Source organism: Stenella coeruleoalba (genome assembly GCF_951394435.1).
Source record: "Stenella coeruleoalba genome assembly, chromosome: 4".
Classification (NCBI taxonomy): domain Eukaryota; kingdom Metazoa; phylum Chordata; class Mammalia; order Artiodactyla; family Delphinidae; genus Stenella; species Stenella coeruleoalba.
Window position 1 is genome coordinate 8,906,728 of NC_137149.1, and position 19,817 is coordinate 8,926,544.

A 19,817-nucleotide genomic window follows, 5' to 3' on the forward strand; every position below is an offset into this window, starting at 1 on the left:
TCTGTTAGATTACAGTGTTAGCTTTTGATAATAAAATATGGGATTTTTTCTTACATGAATTTCCCTAATTTGAAAAGGCATGTTGTTAAACCTAATAGGAAGCAAGTTAAAATGTTCAGCTATATGCTTCTCACTATAGGTTGTTATTCCTAATAAATCATTATTAATAGTTTATATATGTGTGATGATGATATTATTATTGGAATAATTATCAAATTGTCAAAATATCAATGGCATTTTTAACAGAACTAGAATTAAAAAAATGAGATTTGCATGGAAACACAAAAGACCACAAATAGCCAAAATGATCTTGAGAAAGAAGAATGGAGCTGGAGGAATCACACTCCCTGACTTCAGACTATACTACAAAGCTAGAGTAACCCAAACAGAATGGTACTGGAATAAAAACAGACACATAGATCAACGGAACAGTATAGAAAGCACAGAAATAAATCCACACACTTATGGTCAATTAATCCATGAAAAAGGAGGTAAGAATATACAATGGAGAGAGGACAGTCTCTTCAGCAAGTGGTGCTGGGAAAACTGAATAGCCACATGTAAAAGAATGAAATTAGAACATTCTCTAATACCATATACAAAAATACACTTAAAATGGATTAAAGACCTAAATGTAAGACAAGACACTATAAAACTCCTAAAGGAAAACAAAGGTAGAACTCTCTTTGGTATAAATCTCAGCAATATTTTTTTGGATCCATCTCCTAGAGAAATGGAAACAAAAGCTAAAATAAACAAATGAGAACAAACTAAACCTAAAAACTTTTGCACAGCAAAGGAAACCATAAACAAAATGACAAAACAACCTACAGAATGGGAGAAACTATTTACAAACATGCAACCCACAAGTGATTAATCTGCAAACTATGTAAACAGCTCATGCAGCTCAATATATAAAAAAAAAACAAACAACCCAGTCAAAAAATGGGCAAAAGACCTAAATATACATTTCTCCAAAGAAGACATACAGATGGCCAACAGGCACATGAAAAGGTGCTCAAAATCGCTAATTATCAGGGAAACGCAAATCAAAACTACCATGAGGTGTCACCTCACACTAGTGGCAATGACTATCATCCAAAAGTCTACAAATAATAAATGCTAGAGATGGGACTGAGTTTAAAGACTCTGGGCACAGAGTTAATAAATGATGAACCAGATTCTGGTAAAGACAATGTTCAGGCAGCTAAGAGAGGTAGTGAAGAAAAGAAGCAGTCATATAATTGGTGACGCATAAAATAATACAGTTTATACCATGGGACAGAAGTAACCCACAGTGAGACACATAATGCTTACAGTAGCTGTCTTTGTTTGGATGCTGATTATTTTATTAATTTTTAAGAATTTTCTTTGTTTTATTAATTTCTATATCACAAATTTATATTATTGCATTTACAGTATCTCATAAAGAGACTTTTCCAAGGTTTGCAAATCCTTTGAAAAAAGGTAATGTCCACAGTATGCTGACTTTATCCACAAAAAAAGGGAAAGCATCAAAATCCCTAGACATCCACCCAGCTGTTTCTAGCTTCTGTTACATTTACACTGATTTATCTAGCATGGCATATAATTAGTTGTTTGGGTTATTGAATAAAGCCTGACTATACTTGATTATGATTCAGAACACATCATTTATATTGTCATTATGAAGGCAGTTTTGGGCCAAGGTGCATATCAAGTTCTTTTTGCTGAGGAAAACATGTAAAAAAAAATGGTACATAGCCTTCTCCAAAACACTATAAATTATTTGCTGTATGTCCCTAATGAAAACATTGTGTTTTTAATTAAAAATAAATGGGGAGCTTCCCTGGTGGCGCAGTGGTTGAGAGTCCGCCTGCCAACGCAGGTGACACGGGTTCGTGCCCTGGTCTGGGAAGATCCCACATGCTGCAGAGCGGCTGGGCCCGTGAGCCATGGCCGCTGAGCCTGCGTGTCCAGAGCCTGTGCTCCGCAACAGGAGAGGCCACAACAGTGAGAAGCCCGCATAAAGCAAAAAAAATTAAAAAAAATAAAAAATTAAAAAAAAAAAGGGCTTAGAGAGTTCTCCTAAAATAACCCTATCCATGTAACAACATCTGCCTGTAGAAGTTTTTCACAGCCTTTAACTCAAAGTCCATGTTTATGGAAATTTTCCTCTTAAATTTAGTCAAAATAATGAAATTAATTCATATTTACAATGCATATGACATACATATATAGTTGCATCTACTTGTAATAGTGGACACTATAAATATTTGTTAAAGAGCAAAAGAAAGGGAGGAGGTGGGTATAGTGCTGATATGGATTGTATCCTTTAGGATCAAGGTTTTAATATATGTCATCGTTTTGCAACGTATAACTATTTCACACCAAATCTAAGGTAATATATTTATTCATCATTCTCTCTCTTAGTTTTCTAGACTATTTTCCAGGCCTTTTTTTTTTTTTCAATCGCTAATAAAATACCTCCTGATTCCAAAGTAGCTGAAGTTAGTTTTATTTTAAAAACAGCAGGGGTACATGTGAAGGCATGACTGGCAGGAAAATGTTTAAGAAAATTTTTATCTACAGTCAGCCCAGAAATCTAATTTCAGTAGAATATCTTATGAAAGTTATAAATATGAGACCAAATTTACCTTATAATTTTCCTTCCAAGGTTTCAATAAAAAGTCACAGAATAGTTTAGAAGTCATAAAAGTCTTTAATTTACGTATCAATGCCTGCCTTCATTTGGGCTAGAAATCTACCTAGAACGCATGCAAAGCATTTCCCAATTGCTCATACCAGCTACACGGTGACAGGAGCTCTGAGATTAACTGCTTTAAGGCTAAACCTGACTCTGCTATTCTAAAGGTCAGACAAAGCTAAAAGTATGTGAAGACTCTATGGAAGCAGTTAACTACTACAAAGTACTACAATAGTTAAAATTTGCTGGTAACTTCTTTTTATTAACTAGACTGTTAGAGTTTTGGTATATTATATTATTCTTGTGTATTTTGGAATGACACCAGCTCCCTTTTTTTTTTCTTTTTTTTTGCGGTACACGGGCCTCTCCCTGTTGTGGCCTCTCCCGTTGCGGAGCACTGGCTCCGGACGCGTAGGCTCAGCGGCCATGGCTCATGGGCCCAGCCGCTCCGCGGCATGTGGGATCTTCCCGGAACGGGGCACGAACCCGTGTCCCCTGCATCGGCAGGAGGACTCTCAACCACTGCACCATCAGGGAAGCCCATTTTTTATTGGGAAAATTAATTTAGGATTTTTAGCCCCAGCATTATTGCTGCTCCATGAGGGAGCATATACTGAAAGAATATGTAATTAAATGGAAATTACAAGATAAATTTTATACCTGAGTGTAATCAGTATAAAGGTAGTCTCCAATTTGCCATTGCTGCCTGCTATTCTTGGCTAGTACCTATGTCGTCCAAAAGCATCCTTGAAGTGAACAATATAAGAGCTAAGATCATTCATGGGCTCTGCTTTTTCAAACACCTGAATCTGTCCTTAAATTGAATGTTTTCTACAGGAAGCATGTCAAGATCCCAGTTTATGAGCTGATACAGAGGTCAGTTACTTCTACAAATTAGGGTACATCTAAAACTAATTATCACAAATTTTCATCTGTGATATAAAATGTCTGCTGCAAAAGTGCAGTGTCACTTTGCCTGTCTGAATTAGGCAAAACTCATGAAAAGTTCAGAGTCATGGACACTGTTATGAATAGGATCACCTCTATGACTGCATACTTAAAAACACAACTGAAGATTGCAGAACTGGGTAAGAAAAGCACAGCAAATGTGGCCGCAACTTCTATTTGGTAAGAATTATTTACAAGAATCGAGAAAAGTTAGCATTCCAGGGGGGACAAAGTTACGACCAGGAGAGTTCCCAGATTCAATATTCTGCTATCTGGAAAACAGACTCCCTATGATTTAACTTTTTGTCAATCTTCATCTAAACTGGTTTCTTAAAGTGTGGTGCTTGTGTGTCCTAATTCATGGGCTAAAAGGCCAAGCACCTATATTCAAGTGAACAGTTACGGAAGTGACTGTGGGCTAGTTTATGTGATTATTTAAATATAAAAAAACAGCAACAAATTAGCTCTCCTGGACATGTTATATCACTAGTGCAGATAAGGAAGTAGTCCTCAAGACCACAAGTTTCTTCTTTCTTTTTGTTTTTCAAAGCAAGTTTCTATAGCCTCTTGCCCGCAGAAAATAGCAAGGAAAAAAAATCAGCTGTCAAGACTGACAATTTGTAATAATTAACATCATGAACAACAGACAGCTTTCCTTACTCCTACTCACTAAGCAAAGTATTCAAAGTCATTGAAACTGTTTGAGAGATAATAAGGACTAAAAAACTTGCAGGTGTTACACACAGAGGCAATGAGCAATGCAGTCATTATACCATTCTAATTCCAACCAAAACAATCTCCCAAACAGTTGCAGAAGAACTTTTAATGGTGTCTCACTTTAAGGAGGAAGGTTCTTAAGTGTAGCCTTGAGCCATAAATCTTTGGAAGGAAGATTAGCAGGCAGTTTTTGGTCTCATAGTTGTAATCTTTATGGGTGATTCTACCTGAAATTTGGCTTCTGTCTAGCTATATCTCGGATCCCTTTGAACACCTGTGTGCCTGAGATTTGCTGCGAGGGTGCCATTGCCATTTTCAGGAGAAGAATTATGCCAGCTGCTTTGGAATTGGTAAGGGATCTATTTGAGACAGAAAGAAGTCTAGGAAATGACTGAGGGAGAAAGCATATAATCTAGTTTACGAGTCATGCTTTTCATGTCACATAGATGGGATTTTCTTTCCCAGGGTTGTCTTTTTGAATTCCTCCTTGAAATAGCAGCAGTACTGAATTCTGATGAAACAACACCTGTTTCAACCCCAGGGCAACATTTTGGCCAGTAATCCTTTTGGATACTGATTCATTCGAGTCTGCTAAATAATTAGTCAACTTCCCTAGTTGATTTCCATTCCTATGGGCAATGCTAACTCTTCCCTGATTTGAATCGGTTTACAATTCCAGAATATAGTATCTAACAAATGCGATCCAAGTTTAAAAATACAATTTCCTTTTTAATAGAATTGTTAAAGAAATACTTAATTTAAAAATTTTTGTGTTATGAAAAGTGAAAACACGCCAAGGTATTTATATTACGTTTATTTATGTATTATTTATTATATTTATATATGTATTTATATGCTGCAACATATCACTGGCAAAAATAAAAATATAATCTAGGATTCTTCAGAAATGAATGTAGCAATGTGTTCTTATTATGACAGTGTCTATATTATTATTTTGTATATCTTTTGTTATTTCAATGTAATCACTTAGTTGAAAATGACATAAATGATGATGATGTGTATTTGTTGATTTCCTATGAATTGCTTAGTCCATCGACAACATCCTGGCCCAAGTGGTACTGACAATAAACATGTTCTATGAGCTAAATTCAATTACATAATTTTAAAGAAATTAGGAGATTTCCATATAGTAGTACATAAATATTAATCTGCACATGTCATCTATAAATCTTTGTGAATATAAACTTTTGTCATGTAAACTGATGCTTTTATATATTTGACATACATACTTTATTCAATATACTAAAGAGACTTACAAATAATTAAAAACCTTTAAGTCTTTCACATTATATCTATAAAATACTCAAAAGATGGATCTCAGAAAATACAGCTAAACTCAGTTACATTTCTGAGTACAAAATTTAGACACAATGTAACAAAATGGGGATAATAATAATTTTAAAAGAGATTCAACTGAAATATTACATTTTCTCAACCTTGTTAAGCAATCACACAATCAGGGACATTCACTGGCTCTTTGATCATTCCATTCTCTGCAACCTGCCTCCTGTATTTCTATTCGAACTCTTGCAGAGATCTTCAGTGGAGTTCTTTTTAAAAGATCCAACAGAAATGACATGCAGCAGAGAACTATAAAAACTGCATTGAACTATATCTGATCCACTTTGAGGAACATTAGGCAGGTAGAATAGCTATTCCATAGAAGTGTATATGATGATACAAAATACACTTCAATAACTGTTAACAAGACATTTCGAATAGTGTGTTTTACTTTCATCTATATTATAATAAAAAACATAAGATTAAACTTTTAAATATTGGCTTATGTCTAGAATAGAGACAGAGAGAGAAGTAGAGACAGATAAGACTAAGTTACAAGATCACTGGGAAAAACATTTTTTAGATTGCTCTTTTAGACAATGGTTATTTTAATCAGTGTGTTTGGGGATGAATTGAAATTTTGTTGCTAGTTCTCTATTTTAAATTTTATAAGTGACATACACTATATATACTAAAGACATTAAAATAAAATTAATAAATGTGATAAGAAAGGTAAGATACTAATGCCTTAATTATTTTTAAAATAAAGAAAACTATAATTCTGTGCAACTTTTAAATTTAATATTCTAACCCATATTATTAAATTATATTTTTAGTATTTCATGTGTTTACACTGTTAAAATGCTGACATTTAAAAATTAAAAAGAATAGCCACTACCATGTGGGAAAAAAATCAGATTTGAATGACAATTAAACATTTTAAATAATTTACCTGAAATTATGACAATCAAGTATCAAATGTTTTTTTCATATACAGCCTCTAAGTTACCAAAGATTGCACTGCAATAAATTAAAGTTCATGAAATTTTAACATAATATTTGAATATTAACATTGTTATCTTCTTACTATTATGATTTCCAAAAATGACTATTTCTTTTTAAAATAAAAGAAAAATATACTTACACAAATTAGCAATTTAAAGTTTCCTGACTGTTCAGATCCTGTGAAATGGGTTTTACTCTCTCAGTCTGGATCCCATGTGAAAATGCCACTAGCATAACAAACCAAAATACCATTCTGAAATGTATTTCAAATGGAGTATTGGTTATTATTACAGTAACTGTAGATGCTGGCTGTTGTTTATTTCAAACTAAGCTGTTCTGAGACTGACCTGGTAAGAGATCTGGAAAACTGTTAGTAATTTCTTTGATCATATTAGTCATGTTTACAACACAGTCATCTCCCAGTTATAGAGGCAATGCTTATGGAATTCACCTATTTTATCTGATACTACACAGTAACTTAGCATGGTTTTTATTCAGAATTCTCTTAGCTCATCTTTACTGGAAGAAACAATGTTGTCTTCATTTCAATGTAGAATATCATTGTTTGAGGTATAAAGCTCTTCTGTGAGTATAATTCCAATGTAATCTCAGTGACGTCCAACAGTTAGTGAAGTATCTGTTTCTTTTCTCTTGCACCATGAAACAAATATATAATATTTAATATTATATAAATGTTGAATATAATGTAATGTAAAATAATATAAAATTTTCTTCTGGTACACTACACAATGAAAAAATGGATACATTTAATAAGTACCATTGCACTATGCTTTGATTTGGAAGAGTTTGTATTATACCAAGCTCTAACATAGTTATGCCACTTTTGATTAAAAATGTATATCCTTATTTTTCATTCATTTTAAGTGAATACATTCTTCAGTGTTTTGGAGACCTACAGCCACTTGGAGTGTATTCTCAGAGGGTTCAAAACATAACATGAGACTTCTGTTTTACTTTGATATTTTATTTTATGGCAGCTATAACAAATAACCTGAGGTGGTACTCTTCCGTGATAAGGGAATATTAATTCCCAGGAACAGATGTGAATTTCTCAGTTTTACTACCAGGTACAATTTGGAAAATACAGTTGCTATTTTTTTTTTTTTTTCACAATTTCACTTTTGTTCTTCTGACTCGGCCCTGGCTACATAGCTAGAGACGGGATATATCTTTGATGAAATTTTTGAATTGGACTGTTTAAAGGTCACTATCAAATAGTTTTTGTTTATTTGCTGTTGCGTTTAACGTCCAAGCATTTTTTGACAATAACATATTAGAGACACTTAGATACATTTGTAATTTATGACCAAATACAAAGTTTTAGGGCAACTGCAAAGGTTACCGTAAACAGTCTACACAAAACTTCTCTCATTTCTGACACCAATTGCAATTTGGGGAGCAGGGTTTACAAAGCTGCCTTTGGGTTTGATAAGTCTCTAGAGGGACTCACGGAACTCGGACCTATTACACTTCTAACATCCTCAACTCACGGAGTTACAGACCTGCTACTTTCCCAGCATCAGTATGTGACAATACACATTAAGTATTGGTAACGAGGGAAGCTCTCCAGTCTGGTGTCCGGAGTTTTTACCGGGGCTCAATCACATATTACCCTTGTGACTGACTCTTAGTCTTCAGCTGCTCTGGAGACTGAGTTAAAACTTTTATTTTCTAGTCTCTTCTGGAGGCAGAACTGATACCATGTAGCCAAATGCCCCAAACATGAAACACATTATTAGACTGTCCTTTGGCCAAAGCCCCCAGGCAAACAAAGGCACTTCTCAGGAAGAATGTTCAATGGCCTACAGATCACCTTGAGGACAAAAGCCAGATCTACCTTTGGTAAGGTTAATTTTTCACCACCTAGCAAATAAAATAACTAAACCTAAAACAGACACATTTAAGTCAGCAAAAGTTTGATGTAATAATTTTCATTACCATTTCCCGTACTTGATATTTCTGATAATTTCTTCGTCTTAATGCACAATTAGAGTAAAATCATGATATAATTAAAGGAAACTGCATAGCATACTATTGAGACCTTTCACTATGGATTTAGATGGTCCTAGTTTTGCATCTCAGCTCAGTTTTTAAAAATCTGGAGAAGAACATGTTTCCATCCTCTGTTTCCAGAATCAGCCCTTCATTTAAAGGGAAATTCTCACCAGTACATCTCTCAAATCTTACTTCATGAAGATACTTTTCTATTGGTTTTATCCACAAGGAAGTACATATAGGAAAAGCAGAGACCATAACAAACATTCTTTTCCAATTCTTTTTCCTTTCTTCCTTCTCTATCTCCCCTTTCTCCAAATAGAACCTCTTTCTTCTCTATTAACTAGAGTCAAGTAACTAGTGAATGAATCTTGTAGATTTCCATCATCCAACACAAAACCCACAATCAATAAATGAGTAGAGAGAGGAGCTTCAAGATGGCGGAAGAGTAAGACGTGGAGATCACCTTCCTCCCCACAAATACATCAGAAATACACCTACATGTGGAAGAGCTCCTATAGAACACCCACTGAATGCTGGCAGAAGACCTCAGACCTCCCAAAAGTCAAGAAACTCCCCATGTACCTGGGTAGGGCAAAAGAAAAAACAGACAAAAGAATAGGGATGGGACCTGCACCAGTGGGAGGGAGCTGTGAAGGTGGAAAGGTTTCCACATACTAGGAAGCCCCTTCACTGGCGGAGACGGGGTGTAGAGGTGGGGAGAAGCTTCAGAGCCACGGAGGAGAGTGCAGCAACAGGGGTGCAGAGGGCAAAGTGGAGAGATTCCCACACGGAGGATCGGTGCCGACCAGCACTCACCAGGCTGAGAGGCTTGTCTGCTCACCCGCCAGGGCGGGCAGGGGCTGGGAGCTGAGGCTCGAGCTTCAGAGGTCAGACCCCTGGGAGAGGACTGGGGTTGGCTGCGTGAACACAGCCTGAAGGGGGCGAGTGTGCTCTCGTGCAGCTCAATATCAAAAAAAACAAACAACCCAATCCAAAAATGGACAGAAGACATAAAAAGACATTTCTCCAAAGAAGATATACAATTGCCAACAAACACATGAAAGGATGCTCAACATCATTAATCATTAGAGAAATGCAAATCAAAACTACAATGAGATATCATCTCACGCCAGTCAGAATGGCCATTATCAAAAAATCTACAAACAATAAATGCTGGAGATGGTGTGGAAAAAAGGGGACCCTCTTGCACTGTTGGTGGGAATGTAAACTGATATAGCCACTATGGAGAACAGTATAGAGGTTCCTTAAAAAACTAAAAATAGAACTACCATAAGACGCAGCAATCCCACTACTGGACATATACCCTGAGAAAACCATAATTCAAAAAGAGTCATGTACCAAAATGTTCACTGAAGCTCTATTTACAATAGCCAGGACATGGAAGCAACCTAAGTGTCCATCAACAGATGAATGGATAAAGAAAATGTGGCACATATATACAATGGAATATTACTCAGCCATAAAAGGAACGAAACTGAGTTATTTGTAGTGAGGTGGGTGGACCTAGAGTCTGTCATACAGAGTGAAGTAAGTCAGAAAGAGAAAAACAAATACTGTGTGCTAACACATATATATGGAATCAAAAAAAAAACAAGGTCACGAAGAACCTAGGGGCAAGATGGGAATAAAGATGCACACGTACTAGAAAATGGACTTGAGCATACGGGGAGGGGGAAGGGTAAGCTGGGACAAAATGAGAGAGTGGCATGGACATATATACACTACCAAATGTAAAATAGATAGCTAGTGGGAAGTAGCCGCATAGCACAGGGAGATCAGCTCGGTGCTTTGTGACCACCTAGAGGGGTGAGATAGGGAGGGTGGGAGGGAGGGAGACACAAGAGGGAAGAAATATGGGGATATATGTATATGTATAAGTGATTCACTTCATTATAAAGCAGAAACGAACACACCATTGTAAAGCAATTTTACTCTAATAAAAACAAATTAAAAAATAAATGAGTAAATAAATAGCAAACAAGTTTGAGAATATAAAGGTACATCACCTCAAACAACAAAGGACTTCAGAAAGACAAGAAAGAGACAAATGATACTACAGAAATTTGGAAAAGGTTACTAATATGAAATATACACAAGAAGACATACAAAAATATTAAAGCACAAAAAGATGCTCATCTTCACAAATAAGTAGAGAAATACAAATTATACTGAGGAAAAAAAATGTGTTTTTTGCAAGATAGATTTCCAAGAACACACAGTCTTGAATGTGGTTTTTGGGGTGAGATGTTGACATTGCCTTGTGATGTATCCCCAAGGATTTACGTGTTATTTTGCATATAACAGACACTCAATAAATTTTCATTAGCGAATGAATGGATTTCAGAGTATAAATCTGGAATGGATACATTTTGTTTCTGATTAAAACCAATTCATAAGCTGTGATCATTAATCAAATGGACTATAATATTGACATTTTTCATGAAATTTGAAGAGCTCACCCTGGACATATTGCTAAATGTACATCCAATCCAGTCCTATGTAGAGGAAGCAGATTTTAGTAAATACCTGCATATAATTAATGTAGTTAAACCACCACAGCAGTGAAGCTAATTTCAAAACCTTCCTATTGTAACTAACTCCTTGCATATATAGATATAGGTATATAATATATACACAGATATCATTCTAGTACTGATTTATGATCCTTATAATATGGTAAGATATGTAGTAGGCTACAAAAATTAGTAAATAACAGAGATGGAAGTATAATTCTGTCTTCTTGAATCTCAGCCCATTACTCTTCTTCCCCAGAACTAGAAATCTTTTCTTTCTAGTTAGACTCTAGAAATCTCAAAATTTATAGCCATACATACAAAGTAACATAAAAAATATTACAGTAATATGAAAAATTAAAGCAGAAATAAAACTAATTTTTCATGTATATATTTCTAAATGCTTTTCATCCAGTACTTTCTAAACACCAATGCCTAACGTATAAGATTGGAAAAGGGAAAATCAACCATGATGATGGTTTTCCCCTTTCTATTAGTAGGTGATTGTTTTTGTAGCTTAGTTCTTCAGCACTGTCAGCCTCTTTCAGAGTAGCAGCCCATCAGTGTCTTACACCACTTTCTAGGACTGCCATGCTCTTTTTTTTTTTTTTAATAGACTTTATGCTTTAGAGCAGTTTGAGGGTCACAGCAAAATTGAGAAGTTACAGAGATTTCTTATATACTGTTAACCACCCATATGCACAGCCTCCTCCACTATCAGTATTCTGCCCCAGAATGGCACATTTGCTGCAATCAGTGAACCTACATTGATTGATACATTATCATCCAAAGTCCACAGTTTACATTAGGGTTCACTCTTGGCTTTGCGCATTCTACAGGTTGGAATAAATGTATAATGACACATGTCTACCATTATAGTATCCTACAGAGTAGGTTCACTGCCCTAAAGATCCTCTGTGCCCTGCCTATTTACTTCTCCCCTCCCAACTGCTGACAACCAATGATCTTTTTACTGCCTTTTCCGGAACGTCATACAGTTGGAATCATACAGTGTGCATCTTTTCAGATTGGCTTCTTTCATTTACTAATATACATTTGAATTTCCTTCATGTTTTTTCATGGCTTGATAGCTCATTTCTTTTTAGTGCTTAATAATATTCCAGTCATGTCTCCTTGGATAATTGTTCTTTTAATCCCAGCAGGGCTTTCTAGTCTTTATGTTTTCACATTATACATTGCAGATTAATCTTAACCAAAAAGAAAATAATAACTGGTAGGGAATTGTTTAAAACAGAATGGACTTATAATTTAAAAGTTATTATTTACTTAAGCTTTAGTCAAATAGCTAAACTTGGCTCACACTTGGTTCAAATATTTCTGTTGTTTTAGAATATCATATCCTCCTAAATTCCACTCACTGCTCTCCTAATAATTTTAATTTCAGAATCCCCCAAAACTACAGTTCTAATAAGCATGAAGGTCATATTTGGCTCTTCTACTCCATAAAGACCTAATAAGATGAGACAGCCTTGATTTACAAGGAGACAAATGTGGACTCATATCTTTTCTTTTCTAATATTTATTTATTTATTTTGGCTGCGCGAGGTCTTAGTTGTGGCAGGTGGGACCTTCAGTGTGGCATATGGGATCTTTTGTTGTGGCATGCGGGATCTTTTGTTGTGGCATGAGGGCTCACAGTTGTGGCATGTGGACTTCTTAGTTACGGCATGCAGGCTTTTAGTTGCAGCATGCATGCGGGATCTAGTTCCCTGACCAGGGATCGAATCTGGGCCCCCTGCATTGGGAGCACCGACTTTTACCCACCGGACCACCAGGGAGTAACTGACCAAATACTTTATTATTATCATCATCACATTATTATTACTATTTGTAATTTTCATAATCATCATTATTTTATTTGTTTCCTATAAATTCAATCAAACATGCAATATATTATTCTAGAATTTTAAAATTGGGATCATAAAATACAATCTCCCCAAATAATATTTTAAAGGAACATAAGTTGTTTGATCTATTTTAATTTTTTTAATAGTAACATACATTCCTTTTTCAATGTTTGACCCAAAATGATACATTTTGATAAATACTTTCTGCTGATTATTTCTGAAGAATAAACAATATTTTTCTAGGTAAAATTTCATTGAGTACTCATGTCTTCATAATATTTATCTTTAAAAAGAAATGTTAGGAATTCTTAAAAACTGAGCATTATTTTTTTCTGGCTTATATATTAAATTTCACTTACAGGTATTATGAAATAAATATAGTATGTCTATAAAATATTTGAATTGTGTTGTTTGATCAGTCTAAATCAATAAAACATATTGTAGTAGAATATTTCTATAGTCATTCAATCACCAGAGAAAATTAATAATTATTAAGAAAACATTAAGAAGTTATCAAACCACTTCTTACAAAAGAAATGTATTCTAGTTTTAACTTTCTAAAATAAAGTTAGCTCCCACTACCTAAATTCTCTGTTGAACTTTGGCACAAAGGCTTGCAAAATGCAAAATACGTTACATGTTCATGGAAATATATAAAATGATTCTGTTTCCTCTTCAAGTCTAGGCAGAAAGTTGTTGAATATATTTTTCTCTATAATGTAGTTATGTTGACAATAATATAGATTGCTTTATGTAACACCAACATTGTTTTTCACAACTCAAGATGTCCTGGGTTAATTCAGCCTCTTGATTTTATATACTTTGAACAATTCTCTCTCTCAATCTCTCTCCCCCTCCTCCCTTTCTACCTCCATCTCTCTGTCTCTGTCTTTTTCTCCATTACTCTGCACTACATTTGTGTATTCAGACACACATATATACCAAGTAATACACTGATTTTCTTTCCTCTTCTTGACCTAACTACTGTAACCATATAACCTAATAAAAATTTGGTTAAGAAAAGAATGTAAGACAATTCATTAAGACATTACATGGGAGAACCTCTACAATATAATTATTCTCCAGTTTGTCGTTTGCCCACCCCAGAGTATGGGATTTGATTATAATGCAACTGTGCCCCTCCTACCTGTCTCGTTGGGGTTCCTTCTTTATATCTTTAGTTGTAGAGATCTTTTCTGGTAGGTTTCAGTCTTTTCCATATGGTTGTTCTGCAGTTAGTTGCCTCTTCAATAACTGGTGCTGGGAAAACTGGAGAGAAACATGTAAAAGAATGAAATTAGAACACTCTTTAACACCATATACAAAAATAAACTCAAAATGGATTAAAGACCTAAATGTAACACAGGATTCTATAAAACTCAGAGGAAAACATAGGCAGAACACTCTTTGACATAAACTGCAGCAATAGTTTTTTTGGATCAGTCTTCTAAAGTAAAGGAAATAAAAGCAAAAAAAACCCAAAAAACCCAAGCTTAAAAGTTTTGCATAGCAAAGGAAACCACGAACAAAATGAAAAGACAACATACTGAATGTGAGAAAATATTTGCAAATGAGAAGACCAATAAGGGATTAATATCCAACATATATAAATAGCTCATACAACACAACATCAAAAACAAATAACCTGATTAAAAAAATGAGTAGAAGAACTAAGTAGATATTTTTCCAAAGAGAACATGCAGATGGCCAGCAGGCACACGAAAAGATGCTCAGCATTGCTAATCAACAGGGAAATGTAAATCAAAACCGCAATGAGACATCATCTCACACATGTCAGAATGGCTATCATCAAAAAGAACACAAATAACAAATGTTGGCAAGTGTATGGAGAAAAGGAAACCCTTGTGCCCTATTGGTGGGAGTAGAAAGTGGTGAAGTCACTGTGGAAAACAGTATGGAGGTTTCTCAAAAAACTAAAAATAGAACTACCATATGACCCAACAATTCCACTCCTGGGTATATATCTGAAAAAAAACAAAAAACAAAACAACTAATTCAAAAAGATTCATGCACTTTAATGTTTAGAGCAACATTATTTACAATTTCCAAGATAAGGAAGCCACTTAAGTGTCCATCAACAGAAGAATGAATAAAGATGTGCTACACGCACACACACACACACATACACACACACACACACACACACACACACACACACAAACAAAATGGAATAATACTCAGCCATAAGAAAGAATGAAATTTTGCCATTTCCAGCAACATGGATGGACTTGGAGGGCATTATGCTAAGTGAAATGTGAGACAAAGAAAGACAAATACAGTATGATATCACTTATATGTGGAATCTTAAAAACACAACACATTAGTGAATATAACAAAAAAAAAGCAGACTCACAGATATAGAGAACAAACCAGTGGTTACCAGTGGGGAGGGGGGAGGGGGAGAGGGGCAATATAGGTGTGGGAGAGTGAGAGATACAAGCAATTAGGTGTAAGGTAGGCTCAAGGATGTATTGTACAATAGGGGGAATTTAGCCAATATTTTATAATAACTGTAAATGGAAATTAACCTTTGAAATTGTATAAAAATAATAAATATTGCATTTATTTAAGTAACAATAAAATGAAAACAATGATGCCGTTTGATAGGGCACTTAAGGCAGTTATATATTGGAAACAAAATTAATATGTAGATTAAAAAATCTGGAAATGATTATTTCATAACAGTTTATTGGTAACAATTATTTAAAATTTATGATTCAAAACCAACACATATTAATCTTTTGTCCTATAACATTTTAATAAGCAATACTTCTGTTTGTAGTTAAATAAAACTTCCACCAAAGGTAAAAATATTCCCCTAAAAACAATCCAGTCATTTTACACAAAACTATAGTTTAATTATTACATAAGAATGGGGAAATAAATATTGCCTGTTATAATTTTTAGAATATTACAACTTTATTGGTTTAAGCACAGAAGAAATCAATGGATATATTAAAACTTTAGTCTGTTAAATTTCCTAAACGATCTCAATTAGTTTTTTTATAATTCTAAAACATAAAAAGATATAGTAATAAAAAAGAGTGCCAATTAGCAAAGGAAAAAATTTTAACGCTTACTTATTAATTTTGTATTTGTGTATTATGTTCCCAAATTGTTAATTAGGATATAATCAGGTTTTATGGATGTTTTGAAACAGGATGAGATGAACAAAATCCTAGAAGGAATTATAAATACTAAGGCAGTGTTTACATATGGGACCTGGTTTGATGATTGTGATCAGAGATTTGTTACGTAAAAAGAAAGTTTAATATAGACACTCAACCATTATGATAATAACTAGAGTAGTCTAATCATAGATTTATTAAATATTCAAACTAATTATAATTTAAGAATTAGTCCAACTTAAGGTAACTTTTAGTTGTTACAAAATATAAACCTTTTTCTTTTATCTATTTCTACTGTGGGATATTTTAAAATATTTATTTTAAAATTATTCAAATATGAATATAAAATTTTTGCATGAATATGAAGTACAAATGATATTAGTCTATTTATATCATTTAGAAAACCTATGTAAATCAGTGTTTTAGCAACCTCCCAGAATTTATGTTTAAAAAATAAAATATTCTCAACATATTAAATCATTTAGAGATTGAGAAAAAGCAAACATTTTCTAAACGTGAAAGAAATGATCACAGTGTTACTGATATTTTCATAAATCTATGTGTTCAACAGATTGTAAGAATGTAATGTATGTAGTTAATTATTCAATTGAGGTTATTAAAAATTACTGAAATATTTTCTTCAAATTAATAAATGTTGCCAGTTATATTCTGAGCAATAGTATAGATTATCCTTGCTAATCAACAGTCAGATAATAAATATTACACCTATTGACGTCATCATTTAGTGTTATTATCATTGTTAAGAGAACAACAATCAGTGGCCATTATATTAGGAAGTAATCATAATTTCCTTGTTAGATAAGAATGTTAATTTAGTTTATTAAATGAATGTCCTCATTTATATAATTTTTAACTTATTCAACATTCATTTGAAGCTATGATTTAATATATGAAAGTGTTTAAAATAAAAAATACGATCTTGGGCTTCCCTGGTGGCGCAGTGGTTGAGAGTCCACCGGCCAATGCAGGGGACACGAGTTCATGCCCTGGTCCAGGAAGATCCCACGTGCCGCGGCGCGGGTGGGCCCATGAGCCATGGCTGCTGAGCCTGCGCATCCGGAGCCTGTGCGTCCGGAACCTGTGCTCCGCGACAGGAGAGGCCACAACAGTGAGAGGCCCGTGTACCGCAAAAAAAAAAGAAAAAAAAAATACGACCTTGAAATCTGAATAAAAAGAGTTGACGTTTACAAAAAATCTCTAAGAACCACATTATATATGTATGTACTTATTACTGTTATATAAGTAATATAATTAATTCTATTTAAATCTGAATCGAGCTCTTTTACTGTAAAACTACGTATATATTTTTAAAACGTATATGTCTATCTTCCATAACCAAAAAATAAATTTTTTATTAGATTCTTAGATATTTTGTAAAAAGAAAGAGTCAGTGACCTGGTACTTTCTCTCTCTGGTGCAGATCATCACTGAAAAAACTTCAGTGGCCTTGTTCTGTTCGGTTCTTTCTAAGCAAATAGACAGATTTGATGAAGTCCCAAGACTTATACAGGTACAAACTTGGGTTGAACAAATAGTGCTATTGACCCATAAAGCTACGAGTAACTTCATAAGCAAAACAGTAATCATAAAACTATTCCATGACTTCCATTAAGCACGGTAGTAGTAAATAATTGTGTTTTGAAAGTGTTTATATATTAAAAAAAAGGAAAAACTGAGATCCTATCCAGTTCGTAAAACCAAATTTGTGAAACTCAAAACATGAAATGCAAGGTTTTTTTATCAATATGAAGCCAACACTAAGTTACCTCTTGTCCAGCCTCCTAATAGTTCCTAGTGAACTCAAAGAAAAAAATTGCCTTTGTATAAGCTTACATTTTTTCAGTGACACACCACAGATAGTTACATCAACAACCTTACTATTGAAATAAAGTTCAGTGAATATTTTCTTCAATTACGTATGTCTCATATTTTAAAACTTCATGTAGTTCAATTCCTGTGGGGTTTTTTTAATAATAAGGACAAACAATATTATTTTTCTTCTAGTGAGCAGTTTCTCTCTATAGCTAGGGCACAGAAAATAAAAGCCTACATTATTGCTGGCTAGAATGTCATACAGATCCATTTTTAAATCATATGTGACATGTAAATTGAAGCTTTCTTAAGCAAAAGGATTATCAACCCATACTCCAAAGAGAAAAATATATAGTACTAATTAGAAAGGTTTTTTGCTTTTTTTTTTTAAAGTATAGCTTCTAACTATTTTAACACCTGCCTATTGTTAAAGTCTTAACACTGGAATATATACTTAGAATGACTAAGTAAAGCAAGATAGCTTTGTTCCCTTTATCTACTCTTATTATTTTAAAATGCATAGTTTATATATCCAAGTAAATTGTTCTTTGTTTTCATCTTTGTCTCTTTCTCCCTTTCTTTCTGTCAGTCTTTACCTATTTCTATCACTCTGTATGCAATGTGAGTCTCAGACTGGGTATTCACTATAACTCTTGATTACCAGTGCCTGATCTGAAAATCAAATACCAGAGACAGAACTGAAGGGGAGAGAGATTCTAAATATCCATTCAGAGAATCTCTCCTTTGCCTAATATTTTATTCTAAGTAGTGTTAGCATTTCAATATAAAATCAATCTCAGGATTGTACATTCAGCATGGAGTGTAACTGGCAGCCCTGATAAAACCTTTCTCAACATCCCAATAAAAAATACACAATTCAAAGGAAGTATAAAATTTCCATATGATGTCTTTGAAAAGAAATAGTAAACAATCAATTCCCAATATCTAGGAGGTATTTTTACTAACTTTAATCTTCAAAAGAACTGTACTGAAAAATAAGCAATTGAAAATTTCTATGCTATGCCCCTGAAAAGTTACCCAACAGGAATTAGGTGAAGTAATCACCCCTTTTTCTTTACTCCCTCAAACACGATCCTTAGACTCCACCTGTTACTTTAGTTGGAAAGACTATGAACTCCTGACTATAAATTCTGAAAACTATTTGTCCACAGGACTTTAAATGTGTAATAATTGAATTCCTAGGGTAAACCAACTAGATCCAGTGAGGAAACATCGAAGGTTACATTACAAAGTGAGATATACTGTGCTTTTCAAAAATTAAAACTGTTTAAGTAAGCCAGATGATTTAAAACAGGCATGCTTTCTATGATCTATATATGTGTTTTTAAATGAAACAGGCAGCGGAGCTAAGATTCAATTGTGCCTCACAATGGCAAATCTACAGAAACTAGATACTTGCCAGATGTTGGGAAAGAAATGCTGTACCTATCAGAGTGCTTTTATGTGAACATCTGAAAAGATTATTGTACCAGCACAAATGTGAGTACCAAATGGATCCATGGCTACACAGACATCCTATACAATGATACACAGTCTCTCAAGGTTGAAAACTCCTTGTTCTGTGATAAGTTAAAGAAAAAACAAATCACCTGTACATAGATAGTACTGGGAACGCAGAAAACTAAGAGGCTAAAAAGACTTCCCTGAAGACTGAAAGGAAAAATAGGCTGGTGAGGGAACTCCCTGGTGGTCCAGTGGTTAGGACTCGGCGCTCTCAATGTCAGGGCTCTGGGTT

General features: G+C 34.2%; 1 long non-coding RNA gene across 1 annotated transcript in view; it reads right to left on the bottom strand.

Annotated features, from left to right (window-relative positions):
* The window catches only part of LOC307185562, a 316,717-nt gene that overhangs the window by 179,811 nt on the left and 117,089 nt on the right, over positions 1 to 19,817 (bottom strand). Inside the window, exon 2 of the long non-coding RNA XR_013828092.1 lies at positions 14,227 to 14,348. This is a non-coding gene — a long non-coding RNA (uncharacterized lncRNA). The remainder of the gene's footprint in view (positions 1 to 14,226; positions 14,349 to 19,817) is intronic.